The sequence below is a fragment of the Typopeltis vanoorti genome, chromosome 7, assembly GCF_054136105.1.
Source record: "Typopeltis vanoorti isolate ZY-2024b chromosome 7, IOZ_Tvanoo_1.0, whole genome shotgun sequence".
NCBI lineage: Eukaryota > Metazoa > Arthropoda > Arachnida > Uropygi > Thelyphonidae > Typopeltis > Typopeltis vanoorti.
The window spans coordinates 93,105,811-93,125,415 of record NC_143555.1 but is presented as its reverse complement, the minus strand read 5'-3'; positions in this window follow the sequence as shown (position 1 = coordinate 93,125,415).

Below are 19,605 nucleotides of genomic sequence, written 5' to 3'. Positions count from 1 at the left end.
GGTTTATGTGGATATTCCAGTTCTTATCTGCATCGAAGTAAATTCCAAGCTATCGTATTGTTTCAACCTGAGTGGTTGTAGTGGTTTTACTGTTTTGTGTGTTTTTTATCTTGGAGAGTGAAACTTGGGGGGGGGGGGGGGTGGGGGGGGGGGGGGGTGGGGGGGGGGGGGGGTGGGGGGGGGGGGGGGTGGGGGGGGGGGGGGGTGGGGGGGGGGGGGGGTGGGGGGGGGGGGGGGTGGGGGGGGGGGGGGGTGGGGGGGGGGGGGGGTGGGGGGGGGGGGGGGTGGGGGGGGGGGGGGGTGGGGGGGGGGGGGGGTGGGGGGGGGGGGGGGTGGGGGGGGGGGGGGGTGGGGGGGGGGGGGGGTGGGGGGGGGGGGGGGTGGGGGGGGGGGGGGGTGGGGGGGGGGGGGGGTGGGGGGGGGGGGGGGTGGGGGGGGGGGGGGGTGGGGGGGGGGGGGGGTGGGGGGGGGGGGGGGTGGGGGGGGGGGGGGGTGGGGGGGGGGGGGGGTGGGGGGGGGGGGGGGTGGGGGGGGGGGGGGGTGGGGGGGGGGGGGGGTGGGGGGGGGGGGGGGTGGGGGGGGGGGGGGGTGGGGGGGGGGGGGGGTGGGGGGGGGGGGGGGTGGAAGGTGTTATTGAGCTATTAAATTAAAGCTCTGATCATGGCAGGATGGTAACAGCAATAGCCGAGCCTCAGTTAGAACTTCATTAGCTACAGCATTGCCATCCATTACCCTCCAAGGATATTGGATTGAATGAATCAATCGATTCTCTCACGATATGCACATGAATCTACTACAAATAAGATGATACTTAATTAAAAAAGGTGTTATCGATTTTCATCGTTTATTTTAAATAATTTAAAACTCTTTTAAGAATATATAAACTATGTAACAGATTTTTTCAAATTAAATTATATTCTTATGTAAAGAAATATTTCTACTCCTTTAGATAACTATTAGTTATAAAGAACATGAAATTTTCTTTGTAAAAGTATCGACCAGTTATTAATAATTGGTCACTCTCATATGATGTCGTGAAGTAATTCTTTAGACCACAGAAATCACGAAATTTAAAAAAACAATCGAGTTATTAGTGTTTCGAAGCAGTTGAAAAGCCCACCTGTAAATAACAAGGTTAATTAAGATTAAATTGCGCAGTATTTGGGTGAAGATAGACAGAGTTATTTAAGACGCGGTTGCAAATCTGAAGCTACTTTGTTTGATCCAGACTGAGATCGGGAATTGACAGCCAGCAGCACCCTACTACTAAGTCTGCGAAAGTAAAAAAAAAAAAAAAAAAAATTACGTGGTTCCGAATTTCAGTGTTGCACGAAGTTCTTTAATCTCCCGGATTATGTAACCCTTGCCTTCCCGCACTGTACTAACATATTACCTTAACATAACCCTTTGTGTACCTTTTACATTAGGGAAAAAAACTCCATATTCATACTATTCCTATTTCGATGATTTCTTCCATAAAAATAATGATCAGACCATCGTTTCTTCCTGTAGGTTATTTGGATCACGTTAGCATATTCATTAAACTTTAAAGAAAGTGATAAATATTTAAACAACCACGACCAATCGACATATGGAATGAAATATCATAAATCCTCTTGGATGTGAAATTTTACCGGACAGAAACTTGTGCAGCACGCAAAAGGCATAGGGACATATTTACGTTTACTAATCAAAAACTGTACTGCAATCGGTTAAGCATATTAAAGCTTAAAAACACACAGATAAACAGAGACAGAGAGAGCAATCGAGAGAGAGAGAGACCAGCATAAATCAAATTTATAATTTCGAAAACACACTTTCTGTTAAATCTACAACAAGACATAAGATAAGTTTCTGTTAGTGGGGAAATGGTGCAATGTGTCAAAATATGACATTTTGTTTTTGTATACCTTTAAAATTATGCAAGTATTAGTATTTAAAAATTCCTTTTAATTATTTCTATATGATACTTGAATATGGCTGCACGTCGGAAAAGAAGTTACATAGAAAATAAGATCAACATAATTTGTCTTTATATTTCATCGCATATTTACAGAGGACGTGACACAAAGTAAGTAGATTATAACTCAAAAGAAATATTATATCTTTTTACTGTTCTTCAGCCACCAACATAAACCCCTCACGCTGGTGGCTGAAGAATAATTACGAGATGCCTTTTCAAGTGAATAAGAATATTCTCTTTTTCTTTTCTGGCAGAAAAGCTGGTAGTTTTAAAAAAAAACAATGTTATATTTAATACATCGCAATTTTTTGAGCGGATTCCCAGAACAGATGGAATGCCTCAGCGGGTGAAGATTTTAATAAATACGAGTTTTTGAGATGCTTTGAATCAGGATGAAATCGTGTAAACAGAGTAACAAAGGGCCTTAAATTTACCGGTTAATACTAAGAATGGACCCAATTTTTATTTTAAATTAAATTTTATTCTTAGATAATTTCCAATTGAGAATTGGCGATTCTAAGCTGCACCTGATATCCTTTTACCTTTTTTTTAATTTGTCTGTTTATGTTGTCAACAAGTGCGACTCATTCCTTAAAGTATATTTACCTTATTGCTTAGTTTCCTAATGATATTATGTTGGGCTTCAGAGCGTGCTGGATGTAGATGTGATGATGCTTAGCTCGAAATATGTGTCTTTATATATAAATATTTGTTTTTATATTTATAAATTTTGTGTATAGTCTACTCATTATATCTAGGAACTGTGTTAGGTTTAATAAACGCATTCATTAAATGAAAAATAAAACACTGAAAATAACCTCGTTTGTATCAACTCACATATCAAAGGAAAGACGAATTCGATACCAGATTCCTCCTTTCCACAATTTCATTTCAGGATTAGCTACGTGATGATTCGTAAAACAGGGCGTGTGATTTCCTACGGTATTTTTAGATTCTGTTCCTTTTTATTACGTGTTTCCTTATGTTATGGTAATAGCTATTGGTTGCTCCCTTGGTTATATCGTAGATATCACTATGGAATCCCATTTGAATTGAAGATTAAAATCATATTATTTCGAATGATATTTCTTAACGGCTCCCCCTCTCTTCTGCTACACACACACACACACACACACATATATAAATATATAAGCATATATACACACATATATATATACATACACACACATTAAATATAGAAAAGATTCTCTGTTAAAGATACAGCAAGGGCGGTGGTTGGCATCGGCAACTAAAATGCACATAAAACAAGCACGAAATTCCTGAAGGTCTATGAACTATGAATTCAAAACATGAATATTACGAATAAGAAGAGTAATAATTAAACCCTTCACGAGAAACATGTTAAATGCTGATATTTTAAGATTGGCAAGGATTCGTAAGCCGAGACAGACTATTGCATTCCTTGTCGAATCCTTGTAGAGTTCGAGTTCCTAAAAAAGGGATTACTTTCTGATAAAAAAAAGTAACAAAGTTAAATTACCTCATTACATCGACCTTTGAAAACGCAGGCTGCATGCGACCGACATTTTCCCGATTTGTTTAGTAGCATTTCGTTGATGTTGTTTAAACAAATTATTGGATACTTTGGACAAATTATGAACTTGGTGAAATCCAGATTTAAAATTCTCTTCGTTTGAAAACGTTTATTATGGTTTATCGTTTATTTGGCACCTTTATAAGCTGGTGTTAATACATAATTATGAAATCAATATTTAATTTCGGTAATTAGCATTTTAATGTGGAGATGGACATGATTTCTAAATCCTTACTTTAAGCACTCATTTTTTTTTCAGGAAGTGTTGTTTATTTTGTTGCGTTTGGGTCAGATATTCTTCAGCATATGTTAATTTTTGCTAATTAGCAAACATGAGATTCTTAAACTCCTTTCAAAACGTATCTCGCACCACTTTGTGATATTTTTCACATTCACGTGTGGTATTCAAGGTATTCGGAAAGGTGTAGAAATTATTCAAAATATTCAAATTTTCACAGTTAATATAAATAATATTACATTTGTTTCGTAAAAGGTAACTAATTTATTTAAATTATTTACTACGAAACTATTAATTTTGCTACAAAATTCATTTTGTGTTCTTCTATCTCAAATTAACCAGTTCATATACAAGACAATACACTGAGCTGTGTCTCTGTTCCCTATAACTAACTAAACATGTGCGAACAAGGCTCAATAAAAATTTACGTATAAATATAATTTATCCACAAATGCAACTTATTTTAGGATTGCAACCTCTCCTGTATTGAGGCAATCTAAAAAGAAATTCATTATTTGAAGTTTCCTAAAATTCTATATATATGCAATGTTTAATTATTATTATTATCATTAGAACTGACTAGAAACACATGGCATCACCTGATTCAACAGATATCTTATACAACAACATTAAACTCACACTGTAGGAAATATATAAGAAAGCTGCAAAGAAAATCAGCATTCATTCAAGAACAACCCAAAATCCTTGGATAACACAAACTTAATCCTAGAAATACAGAGAAAGGACGCTCTATGGAAAGAATTAAAGCGATATTCAAATAACGCAGCTTTAAAAACCGAATATAAGATAACAGGGAATCGCTTTACAATACAAATAAGAAATTCAAAAAGAAACTACTACAGAGACAAATTAACCTCTGCACAAAACAACATGAAACAAACCTGGCATCTAATCAACGAGATGCTAGATTGTGCTCACAATACCACTTCCTCTGAAACCATAAAACACAGCTTCATGAAAGATTATTTGGCAGACTTTGCAGACGCCATCAAAGAACTGTACAGAAATATTACCCCAATCACAAAACGTGATCCTCCACTTGGGCCACAATCAAAACAGACATTATGGTTCCAAACAATAAAAGAAGCAGAACGTCTCTCTGTAATACATCAAATCAAACCAAAGGCCCACGAATTGATGGTATAAGACCTAAGGATATCAAGCAACACGCAACGAGCTTAGGCCCTTTCCTACTAAAATTAATGAATTTAAGACAGGACAGATACCATGTATGTTAAAGACTGCCATAATCACACCCATATATTCAAACATGGAAAAACGTTTTCAGAAATTACAGACCCATAGCAACACTACCAATTATTAATCAAATTATGGAGCCGATCGTACTAAAGACACTCACAAGTATATCGAGCAGCATAAACAGAGAACTTTGATATTATCTCCAAAACACAATGTTTTCATAAAAAATAAGGGAACAACATCTCTCTTAGAAGACTTTACAGACGTGATTAATACCGCCTTAGAAAAAAATAAACTATCCAGTTTCTCTCTCCAAGATAAAAAGTAAAACAGTAAAATCACTCAGGTTGAAATAATACGATAGCTTAGAATTTACTTCGATGCAGATAATGGAATATCCACATAAACCGTCTACAAAAGAACTCCGAACAATAACTGAAACTCTTCAGGTTAAAAGACACAGATCCCACATGCATAAACACTAAAATACAAAACAATAATCTTCCTATTAATGTTCTGTTGGAAATTAGAAGACTGGATACATGAGTGGGGAAAGTGAAAGTGCGGCTTTGACGTTTCAAGAAAAAGCGAAAAAACCTTTCTGGTATTCAAACAACGTCTTCACACATCAATTAGTTTCCAAATCTGGACATTGTTATCGTTTATTATTATTTTTTAAAGAAGATATTAAGTTACCAGCATTTTCGTTCGTCCAACGCGTGCTGTGATGATAACCACTTGTGATGATTACCACTTGTGCTCAAGCTCCTGCGTTTTTACTTGAGCTACGAACACAGGCGATAGAACGATTCAGACAGTCATTATTTGCGTTTAAATGAGTGTGATGAACAATGTCGTGATCAATGTGGTAATTCACAACAATTATAGCAGACAATCGTTTCTCGTATCAAATCTGTTCAGTAATGAATACGATTAGCATGGATTGATCAATGTCCGTTCATTTTCTCCTATCATGAAAGAGTCTGAATACACGTAGAGGCGATTGACTGATAAGTAAGTACGACAATTCTTTGTAATGGATAGAATATTCCATTCCCCATTTTTCATGATTCTCATTAAAATTAATATCAATTTCCTTTTTTTCTTAAAAATGCTTGTGTTGGTAAGAATCTGCATGTCTTTAGTTTGTCACGTTGTGTTAATGAGATTATATCCAATATCAGGTTAATATTTATTTCCGTGAGCATTAGGTTATACCCCACGAAAGTTCTTCATTAACAAGACACCTTTCCATTTCCTCTCCAAATGGTTACTTTTAGTAATTTATTTAAACTGACCCTTTCACGTATTGTGTACAATAGCACACTCCAGATGTGATGCAGAAATTACTACTAATTACTTTATAATTCTAGTAAAAATAATTTTGATGTTATACTGACCCTAACTGATATGAAATTTTAAATATCAATCCACAACCTCAAAAACTTCCAATTTGTACAATTCAAGAGTGGCTAAATCCGGAAAATGCCAGAATAAATAAGACTACCAAAATGTTTCATGTATTCTGCGAAGAGAACAGAATGCTTATTTGTCTTTTTGCATGCCAACTCTCAAAGAAATTGCCATGAATTATAGAAATATCTTTAACTTTATAAGTTTGTCATTTTGACGAAGTTCTTAATATATTATGTTATATTATATATTTAAATATCTTATTATATGTTCTTACCTAAAGTATATTTATTCATTATCTTTGCACTTCGGTCAACCACTGGATTAAAATTTCGGTTTCTTTTCGAAACTCTTAAAGTCATTAATTCTTGTGAAATGATAGATTTGCACTTATAAAGAATTTGGAATATACTTACATATCTAATTTCTGCGTTCTCTTTCTACTATATCCATTCTTCGTAGTCGTCTGAGCAATTCAGGAATAGGCTTTTTTTGTCCTGTTCCTAATCTGCAGATGAAGTTGGTCTTTCCATCTTAGTCTTGGACGTTAGCGATACCAGATATGTCGGTATGTAAGATACTCAGAACTCCTGTCGTTTATATCTTGGGGTGGGAATATGATAAACATTAAGCTGTTCGTGTCCTTGGTGCAGGAATGCGAAATGTTCGCAGGTCCATTCTTATTATGTGATGATATTCATCAGGATGTGAGAATGTTCGAAGTATGGAAGAGATGATGTTATTACTATTAGCCTCCAAATATACCCCAGATGGTTCGACTACTATCAGAATAGACGGAAAGTTTGTAAAGGCGATGTAGTTTTCCTTTTAAACAACGGGTTGGACATTATATTTCTGCTGCTGTTGCAGTGAATACTGAGTACGCAAATGTAGCGCATTTTGTCTAGAAACACATTCGATATGCCGATATGTTGTGACATTTGTCAAAGAGAACAAAACGTGGATAGTGTTGTCGTGTTTGAAGTGAAAGACACGATGGGCATTTTATCCAAAATTACCTTCCATATTTGGAAAGCGCATATCTGGACCAGCAAAGATGAAACGGTGATCAACACAATTCAGAATGTCAACTGCTTATTCAGTACTAAAAGTCCTTAAAAGAACTGGCTAGATGGGCGACGCAAGAATGCTTTTCATCTTCCCCGTTATCTGAAGAGGACAGTGGAGGATAGGGTGCTATTGAGCTATACATAAATAAAGCTATGATCATGGCAGGAAGGTAACAGCAATTTCCGAGCTTCAGAAAGAAGTTCATTGGCTACGGCACTGCCATCCATTACCTTCCCAAGATGCCCATTTGAATCGCATCGTACGACATGCATGAGCTACATTTGGGCTATTCGTATCCCAGCCACCACATGGGAATTTTACCAAAAAGTCTTCAGATGGAGTCAATATTAATAAAATTATATACTTTAAGTTTTAAACGAGGTATACCGTGAGTAGAAATATCGATACAAAATTAATAACGGAAACAACTCACGTACAAAGATTATTTAATATTATAATTTTTGCCTGTGTATCACAGGCATCTTCAGTACATTAAGCTCAAATAAAACAATAACAATTTTTGCTGTATCGAATGGCTCTTCGGATGAACTTCAACAATTTCTCACTAATGTAAAGGGGATTCGGTGAGATGTGTGTAAAGCAAAAGTCGAGGGATAGTGAAAGTAAGTGTCAATATCGACATTAAAATATTTCCTCTTTGAAGTATGATCTACTCGTAATACGTGGAGTCATATGGTGGGCGACACAACCTATAGTATGTGACATATTCAAAAAGAAAACTCAGTTTAGCAATAATTCTAAAACGATAACCTTACCACAAAGTTCATCAAACCTTTTGCTTCCTTGTTTGTCTAGTGGGTTCAAGTGTATCGTACTAATATGTGAGATGCTTACAGCCATTTTTTTTTGGTGGGGGGATTGGTATTTGACAACAGCGAACTAAAAAAAAAGCGCCAGACAGTTATGCTCAACAGATTATAATTTGATGTCCTGGTTGGTCGAGAGGATGCCGTTCTCGCTCAGCAACCAACGGGCTATATGTGGGAATAAAAGGATGGCATGGGTGCTGGTAGTTGTAGACGATTTTTGAACTGATATGATACCAGAATTATTCAGAGGGAGAGGAGCAAGTCGGGCGAAAATAGTTCACGTTCGGTTCCTAGAGTAGCGCTCCTGAATTATGACTTTTAGCTCCCTATCTATACTAAGCATTCGAAGTCATGCATATTTTCGTGGATGGGATTGACATTAGCAATAAACTTGCAATACTTGCACTTATACTGGCTCGAAAGGGATTTACATGAAACCCTAGAGTTACGTGAACTTTACTAACATATCGAGTAAGGATACGAGATCATTGGTGTAATTCAACTTGGATTGAAAACTAAAAATCCATTATGAAGGCTTTTCACAGCTTAGATAGGAATAGAACAATAAAATTAATTATTATCGTTCAATTTGATTCTATGATAGCTTGAAGTTGCTATCGGTGTAGGGGGGAGACTCGCTGCTCACCACTTTTCAAAAAGCTAGTTAGGATTAAAGAAGTTCCGCTTACTCAGTTTTGGATATGCTGGTGTTTAACGCATTACTTCAATACCTGATTTGAGATATGGGTTTTGAGTGTTGCTACATGGGAAATTAGGAGAGGATTGTAGAAGCAACTCTATAAAAGCAGGACAGATCATAATCAGAAGGATATCACGCAGTTATACTGTTCAGTTTAAAATATTGCATATTTTTATATCAGAAATGTAGCAAGTTCATAGGTTTTATGAATCCAGAATATAATTTAATATTAAAATGATTCAAGACATTGGGACCATAAACAGTCCACGAGAGGGTAAAAAAGGAACCTTATAAGGCAGATTTCTAACTTTCGAAAACACATGTTTTTCTGCTTGGTTTCACGATCTGAAATAGAAGTTTCGACTCATGTCAATATATGTAGTTTGGTTCATTCTCAATTTTAATTACGCTTGACACTAATTGAAAACGTTCCATGATGTTCTCCAGTTCTGCTATATCTTGCGCGAAGGAAGGAAGAAAAGATTAAGGCAAAAAACCCGAGGTCTTATTGACTCATCAAGCTTGATGATGCCAATCCTTTGCATTTATAGGTGATCAGCGCATAACCTCTCGGCATTCGTTTTGCTCTTCATAATGCGTAGAAAAATTCAAATGTTCCGGACAGAATCGGCTCTTTACAAGTTTCTTATCTGGTATTTAAAGCGGAGGTTTTGGAATATGTAAGCCTGCGTACGGTGTTAAGATTTGGTGTCATTAAGGAATACAGCCTTTAATGGGTGACATTCGCATTAATAATCGCCAATAATACATTTGAGCGATGAAAGTACGTAATCTCATCCCCTCGGTTTCAGGTCATGTCTTAAGGGGTTTGCGAAAATCCAGTTGATGCACTTTTACTAGCCTTACTTCATCAAAGAAAACGAATGATGCTTCTCTGTAGTTTAAAAGAATAATAATTACTTTTATAATTCTTTGTTCAGCAAATTGTTGCAGAGACTGTGATAAAAGTCACCCTTCAGAGACCACGAATATGTCGCTTGATAAGTTTCTAATATTTGCTTAAAACTATTTTCTTATAATATCACACTTAATTTATATTCCACGTTCACGTTTTAAATTCCACGCTCAAAAGAGGTTGTAACAGCTTCAGCACAACAGGTCTTTGTGGGTAAATAACCAAAGACAAATTTCGCTGGGTGTTTCTCGAACAGGTAAAGACCTTATTCCTCCGACCAAAACAGTGATGAAAACGGAACATGTTTAGATGGAGGTGGACGTGGTTTTATATTATTAGCTGCGGACGTCTGATGCGAAGAGGCAAGAGAACTGCTCCTATTTGTTTTTGAAAAATATTTGTCCATGAAATATCGATGGAAAAATGTAAAGAGCTAACAAATAAAACAGTCATTGAAGTAAATTATCCAGTCCTATGAGACAAAGAATCTTTATTTGGCCTTTTGAACTAAAGGCGATTTAGTCGGTTTCATATGGCAGTGAAAGGGTTTTCATTCCTCGAAGACTTTTTTTTTTCATCCAGTACTAAGGCAATCCCGATAGGACAAAGGCAAGTTACATGCAAAGAGTACTCATAGGAGAAGGTCTAATTACCTTATTATAGAATTACTGTTAGAAAATCCTATGATAAACGGAAGGTGGAGAAAGGAGTAATATCAGCAGGAAAACTATGGAAATTATAAAGAAAATAGGAGATAGTTAGTGCGTGTCAAATGTCAGTACTCTGACATTTGACACGCACCATCACCTATGACGAAAATTGAACAGTAAGAAAAAAGTAAGAATCCATCTGCAATGCAATGAGAAGATTAAGACTGAAGTTTGGTAAGTAGGAGAAAAAACGTAGGAATGAACGAATAAATAACGTGGAAATGTCTTGATCGCCAATCCAGATTTGATTTCTTTATCTTTGTCTATAACTTTACCAAAAGGTAGGTAAAATGGACCAGGGGAATCAGTGCACAAAGACTGCTGGAAAAACCAAGCTGGTAGCGGACACCGTGTACTTAGCTGTGTCAATAGTCGTTAAGTATTAAGCTGTCGACTTTGTCTGTTTCTTACTGACACGACATTAGTTTAATATACGACTTTTATATTCTTTTCTGGAAGAGGGTTGGGATTTCAGCATGTATTGCTCTTGTATTTACAAGACGATTTACAAGATTATTAAAGACGATGCAGAATAAATTCATTCTAAACCATCAGTTTCTATATAATACCAAAGAGTGATTGAAACCAGAATATCTGTTGTGCCCTCTCAATTTCTGTGATATAGCTTAAGGATGAAATCAAGCATGCAGTAAATTAGTTTTGTTATAGGAAAACGCTGTTTTGCACGAATTATGAAGAAAGATTTTAGATCCAATTTCTTTATATTATGAGGGTATTGATCAGGATGTGAGCGTCTTTGAATGATGGTGTGCGGATAGTCTCTACGAAGCCTATCATTCTCTACGAGGAGACCCAAAAGGTTCGACTATCAGGAAAAAAAGGCGAACTTTCTGTGCGCAACGAAGGTTGAAGGCCTTCAGTTCCAGATTATTTCAGTTATTTAGTGAATGCAGATATTTTCATCATGAAAGCGAAAACTAACCATAATCAACACAACGAAAGTATTTTTCGTGAAACTCATTTAGCTTAACTTTGATTTAAAATACAAAACTGCAGTACATAGAATTCTATACTCGTAGAATTTTAAACCATATCAGTGTTACAGGAAACCACGAGGTTAAAGCTACCTAATGTTTCAGTAACAAGAATGATATGCACATGAATCTACTACAAATAAGATGGTACTTAATTAAAAAAGGTGTTACTGGTTTTCATCATTTATTTTAAACCATTTAAAACTCTTTTAAAAAAATCTAAACTATGTAACAGATTTTTTTGAAATTAAATTTTATTCTTATATAAAGAAATATTTATACTCCTTTAGATAACTAACAGTTATAAAGAACATGAAATGTTCTTTGTAAAGGTATCGACCAGTTTTTAATAATTGGTCACTCTCATATGACTGTCGTGAAGTAATTTTTTAGACAACAGAAATCACGAAATTGAAAAAAACAATCGAGTTATTAGTGTTTCGAAGCAATTGAAAAGCCGACCTGTAAATAACAAGGTTAATTAAGATTAAATTGCGCAGTATTTGGGTGAAGATAGACAGAGTTATTTAAGACGCGGTTGCAAATCTGGCGCTACTTTGTTTGATCCGGACTGAGATCGGGAATTCACAGCAGCACACTCGTACTAAGTCTGCAAAAGTAAAAATAAAAAATTGCGTGGTTCCGAATTTCAGTGTTGCACGAAGTTCTTTAATCTCCCGGATTATGTAACCCTTGCGTTTCCGCACCGTACTAACATATTACCTTAACATAACCCTTCGTGCACCTTTCACCTTAGAAAAAAAATCTGCATATTCATACTATTCCTATTTCGATGATTTCTTCCACAAAATGATGATCAGACCATCGTTTCTTCCTGTAGGTTATTTGTATCACGTTAGCATAATCATTAAACCTCAAGGAAAGCGTTAAATAATTAAACAACCACGAACAACCGACAATTTTTAAATATTAAATATTTCATCAACGCATATGGAATTAAATATCAGAATGCATTTGGATATGAAATCTTACAGGACAGGAACTTGCGCAGCACGCAAAAAAGACATTGGAAAATATTTACGTTTACTAATCAAAAACTGCACTGCAATCAGTTAAGCATATTAAAGCTTAAAAACACACAGATAGAGAGAGAGAGAGAGAGAGAGAGAGAGAGAGAGAGAGAGAGAGAGAGAGAGACCAGCATAAATCAAATTCATTATTTCGAAAAGACACTTTCTGTTAAATCTACAACAAGACATAAGACAAGATTCTGGTAGTTGGGAAATGGTGCAATTTTTAAAAATATGACATTTTGTTTTTGTATACCTTTAATATTATGCAAGTATCAGTTTTTATAAATTAGTTTAAACTGTTTCTGTATGATATTTGAATATGGCTGCACGTCGGCAAAGAAGTTACATGGAAAATAAGATAAACATAATTTAGGTCTTTATATCTCATGGCATCTTTACAGAGGATGTTACACCAAGTAAGTAGTTTATAACTCAAAAGAAATATTATTTCTTTTTAATGTTCTTCAGCCACCAACATAAACCTCTCACGCTGTTGGCTGAAGTGAGAATTACGAGATGACTTTTCAAGTGAATAAGAATCTTCTATTTTTCTTTTCTGGCAGAAGATCTGTTATTTTTGAAGATAATGTTATATTTAATACATCGTAATTTTTTGACAGATTTCTCAGAACAGATGGAATGCTTCAGCGGGAGAAGATCTTAATAAATTCGAGTTTTTCAGATGCTTTGAACCATGAATGAAATCATGTAAACAGAATGACCAAGGGAATTAAATTTACCCGTTAATATTAAGAATGAACCCAATTTTTATTTTAAATTAAATTTTATTTTAGATAATTTCTAATTGAAAATTGGTGATTCGAAGCTGCTCCTCATATCCTTTTTCCTTTTTTTTTTTAAAGTTTGTTTCTGTACTGAACAAGTGCGACTTATTCCTTAAAGTATATTTACTTATTGCTTAGTTTTCTAATGATTTTATGATGGTGGCTTCAGAGTAGCAAAAAGAATGCTGGATGTAGTTGTGATTATGCGTAGCTCGAAATATATCCAGAAATATATAAATATTTGTTTTTATATTTGATAATTTTTTGTATAGCGTACTCATTATGTGTAGCAACTGTGTTAGTTTTAATAAACGCATTCATTAAATGACAAATAAAATACTGAAAATAACCTCGTTTGTATTAACTCACATATCAAAGGAAAGAGGAATTCGAAACCAAATTCCTCCTTTGCACAATTTCATTTCACGATTAGCTACGTGATGATTCGTAAAACAGGGCAATTGATTTCCTATGATGTTTTTAGATTGTGTTCCTTTTTATTACGTGTTTCCTTATGTTATGGTAATAGCTATTCTTTTCTCCCTTGGTTATATCGTAGACATCACTACGGAATCCCATTCGAATTGAAGATTAAAATCATATTATTTCGAATGATATTTCTTAAGGCACCCCCCCCTCTCGTCTGCTACACACACATATACACATATACATATAAGCATATATACATATATATAGACATACACACTCATTAAATATAGAAAAGATTCTCTGTTAAAGATACAGAGAGGGAAGTTGTTGGCATCGGCAAGTAAAATGCACATAAAGGAAGCACGAAATTCCTGAAGGTCTATGAACTATGAATTCAAAACATGAACATTATGAATAAGAAAAGTAATAATTAAACCATTGACGAGAAACCTGTTCAGTGCTGATATTTTGTTATTGGCAAGGATACGTAAGCCGAGACAGACTATTGCATTCCTTGTCGTATCCATGTAGAGTTCGAGTTCATGAAAAAGGGATTACTTTCTGAAAAAAACATAACAAAGTTAAATTACCTCATTACATTAACCTTTGAAAACACAGACTGCATGCGACCCACATTTTTCCAACTTGTTTAGTAGCATTTCTTTGATGTTGTTTAAACAAATTATTGGATACTTGGGACAAATTATGAACTTGGTGAAATCCAGATTTAAAATTCTCTTGGTTGGAAAACGTTTATTATGGCTTATCGTTAATTTGGCACCTTTATATGCTGGTGTCAATACATAATTATGAAATCAATATTAAATTCGGTAATTAATATTTAGAGTCTGTGTAGCTCAGTGGATGTGGCGTTTGCACACCATGGCAAACGCTACATCGAGGCGTTTGCCGTGGCGAAAAAAGGCTTAGAAATTTTTCTAAGCCTTTTTTCACCGGTTCCCAAGTTAGTCGATCTCTGGCACGGGTAAGCGGGATTTTCCTCCCGGTAACTCGGGTTTTTCGTCCCGTAAACCCAAGAAAATCGACCGTAGAACCCACATTATTTCAGACATTAAACATATCGTGTGAGGGTTAGGGACCACGAGATGGCAGCACATTTGAGCCGTCTCTCTTCACTGTGTACCGCTTATTTAGTGATAGCCTTTGATCATCTATCTCTGATTGGTACCAGTGGAGACTGAACTGCCCACTCAGTCTCCAAAAGTTAGATAGGGCTAAATGGCCTCGCCTACTCCTGTATACGGGAATAAAAAGGCGTTAGCTGATTTGAGCTGATTTGAATTAATATTTAAATGTGGAGATGAACAAGATTTCTAAATCCTTACTTTAAACACTCTTTTTTTTTCTTTTTTTCAGGAAGTGTTGTTTATTTTGGGGCGTTTGGAACTGATATTCTTCAGAGTATGTTAATTTTTGCTAATTAGCAAATATGAGATTCTTAAACTCCTTTCAAAACGTATCTGGCACCACTTTGTGATATTTTTCACATTCAGGTGTGGTATTTAAGCTATTCGGAAAGGTGTAGAAATTATTCAAAATATTCAAATTTTCACAGTTAATATAAATAAAATTAAATTTTTTTCGTAAAAGGTAACTAATTTATTAAATTATTTACTATGAAACTATTAATTCTGCCACAAAATTCATTTCCTGTTCTTCTATCTCAAATTAACCAGTTCATCTACAAGACAATACACTGAGCTGTGTCTCTACAACTAAGTAAACATATATGTGAACAAGGCTCGTAATAATTTACGTATAAATACAATTTGTCCACAAATACAACTCATTGTGGGATTGCAACCTCACCTGTATTGAGGCAATCAAGAAAGAAATTCATCATTTGAAGTTTTCTAAAATTCTATATATATGCAATGTTTAATTATTATTATTATCATTAGCACTGACTGGAAACACATGGCATCACCAGATTCAACAGATATCTTATACAACAACATTAAACTCACACTGGAGGAAATATATAAGAAAGCTGCAAAGAAAATCAGCATTCATTTAAGAACAACCCAAAATCCTCGGATAACACAAAACGTAATCCTAGAAATACACAGAAAGGACACTCTATGGAAAGAATTAAAGCGATATCCAAATAACGCAGCTTTAAAAACCGAATATAAGATAACAGGGAATCGCCTTACAATAAAAATAAGAAATTCAAAAAGAAACTACTACTACATAGACAAATTAACCTCTGAACGAAATAACATGAAACAAACCTGGCATCTAATTAACGAGATGCTAGATTGTGCTCTTAACACCACCGCCTCTGAAACCATAAAACACAGCTTCATGAAAGATTATTTGGCAGACTTTGCAGACGCCATCAAAGAACTGTACAGAAATATTACCCCAATCACAAAACGTGATCCTCCACTTGGGCCACAATCAAAACATACATTATGATTCCCAACAATAAAAGAAGTAGAACGTCTCTCTGTAATACATCAAATCAAACCAAAGGCCCACGAATTGATGGTAATAAGACCTAAGGATATAAAGCAACAAGCAACTAGCTTAGGCTCTATCCTACTAAAATTAATGAATTTAAGACAGGATAGATACCATGTATGTTAAAGACTGCCATAATCACACCCATATATTCAAACATGGAAAAAAATTATTCAGAAATTACAGACCCATAGCAACACTACCAATTATTAATCAAATTATGGAGCCGATCGTACTAAAGACACTCACAAGTATATCGAGCAGCATAAACAGAGAACTTTGATATTATCTCCAAAACACAATGTTTTCATAAAAAATAAGGGAACAACATCTCTCTTATAAGACTTTACAGACGTGATTAATACCGCCTTAGAAAAAATAAAATTGCCATGGTAGTCTCTATTGATTTAACTAAAGCATTTGATACACTCACATATCAAATGTTATTAGAAAAGCTGAGACATGTTGGAATAAATAGGCCTCGGCACATATTATTTACAAACTACCTTGAAACAGAAAGCATATCAAACATATCGGGTCAAACCTAAATAGAGAGCTACAATTAACTTGTGAAGTGCCACAGGGAGCAGTACTCTCCCCAACTCTATTCAATATTTATATGCACGATATTAATCATCTGCCTCTCAAAGGCAAGGCTTCCAATAGGCAGACGATACAGCTATAATGTTCATCCATAATAACGCAAGCATAGCCCAAACAAATATGCAACATGACATAGACTGGCTCACCCAAAACTCCATACAGTTAAACTAAGATAAGACAAAATTAATTATATCCAGAAATCTATTGACCCGACCAGTTGAAAACAAATATATAACCATCCAACATCCACTTTCCAACATAAAAAACACACAAAACAGTAAAACCACTCAGGTTGAAACAATACGATAGTTTGGAATTTACTTCGATGCAGATAAGAACTGGAATATCCACATAAACCGTCTATAAAAAAACTCCGAACAATAACTGAAACTCTTCAGGTTAAAAGACACAGTTCCCACATGCATAAACACTAAAATACAAAACACTATTCTTCCTATTCATGTTTTGTTGGAAATTAGAAGGATGGATACATGAGTGGGGAAAGTGAAAGTGTGAGTTTGGCGTTTCAAGAAAAAGCGGAAAAACCTTTCCGGTATTCAAACAACGTCTTCACGCTTCAATTTGTTTCAAAATCTGGGCATTGTTATCGTTTATTATTATTTCTCAACAAGACATAAAGTTTCAAGTATTTTTTTTCATCCAACGCGTGCTGTGATGATTACCACTTGTGCTCAAGCTGCTGCGTTTTTACTTGAGCTACGAACACAGGCGATAGAACGACTCATACAGTCATTATTTGCGTTTAAATGAGTGTGATGAACAATGTCGTGATCAATGTGGTAATTCACAACAATTATAGTAGAAAATCCTTTATCGTATCAAATTTGTTCAGTAATGAATACGATTAGATGGATTAATCAAGGTCCGTTCATTTTCTCCTATGATGAAAGAGTCTGAATACACGTATAGGCGATTGACTCATAAGTAAGTACGACAATTCTTTGTTATGGATAGCATTGGATTATGCGAGTTTCTAAATTTTATTAAAAATACTTTTGATGTTATACTGACCCTAATTGATATGCAGTTTTTAATATCAATCCACAACCTCTAAAAATTTCAATTTGTACAATTCAAGAGTGGCTAACTCCGGAAACTGCCAAAATAAATAGGACTACCAAAATGTTTCATGTATTCTGCGAAGAGAACTGAATGCTTATTCATCTTTTTGCATGCCAACTCTCAACGAAATTGCCACGAATCATAGAAATATCTTTAACTTTATAAGTTTGTCATTTTGACGAAGCGGTGTTCTTACCTAAAGCATACTTAATCATTAACTTTGCACTTCGGTCACCACTGGATTAAAATTTCCGTTTCCTTTCGAAAGTCTTGAAGTAATTAATTCTTGTGAAATGATAGATTTGCACTTATAAAGAAGTTGGAATATAGATATCTAATTTCTGCGTTCATCTTTCTACTATATCCATTCTTCGTAGTCGTCTGAGCAATTCAGGAATAGGCTTTTTATGTCCTGTTCCTAATCTGCAGATGAAGTTGGTCTTTCCATCTTAGTCTTGGACGTCAGCGATACCAGATATGTCGGTATGTAAGATACTCAGAACTCCTGTGGTTTATCTTGGGGTGGGAATGTGATAAACAGTAAGCTGTTCGTGTCCTTGGTGCAGGAATGCGAAATGTTCGCAGGTCCATTCTTATTATGTGATGATATTCATCAGGATGTGAGAATGTTCGAAGTATGGAAGAGATGATGTTATTACTATTAGCCTCCAAATATACCCCAGATGGTTCGACTACAATCAGAATAGAATGAAAGTTTGTAAAGGTGATGTAGTTTTCCTTTTAAACAACGGGTTGGACTTAATATTTCTGCAGCTGTTGCAATGAATACTGAGTACGCAAATGTAGCGCATTTTGTCTAGAAACACATTCGATATGCCAATATGAGTGTCTTGTCACATTTGTCAAAGAGAACAAAACGTGGATAGTGGTGTCGTGTTTGAAGTGAAAAACACGATGGGCATTTTATCCAGAATTACCTTCGATATTTGGAAAGCGTATATCTGGACCAGCCAAGATGAAACGGTGATCAACACAATTCAGAATGTCAACTGCTTATTCAGTACCAAAAAGTCCTTAAAAGAACTGGCTAGATGGGCGACGCAAGAATGCTTTTCATCTTCCCCGTTATCTGAAGAGGACAGTGGAGGATAGGGTGCTATTGAGCTATACATAAATAAAGCTCTGATCATGGCAGGAGGGTAACAGTAATTTCCGAGCTTCAGATAGAACTTTATTGGCTACGGCATTGCGATCCATTACCCTCCCAGAATACCCATTTGAATCGCCTCGTACGACATGCATGAGCTACATTTGGGCTATTCGTATCCCAGCCACCACATGGGAATTTTACCAAAAAGTCTTCAAATGGAGTCAATATTAATAAAATTATATACTTTAAGTTTTAAAAGAGGTATACCGTGAGTAGACATATCGATACAAAATTAATAACGGAAAAATCTCACGTACAAAGATTATTTAATATTATAATTTTCACCTGTGTGTCACAGGCATCTTCAGTACATTAAGCTCAAATTAAACAATAACTGACAATTCCAAAAAGCGCACCTAAGTACTTGGTATAAGATTACTAAAAAGGTCAATAACTTTCCT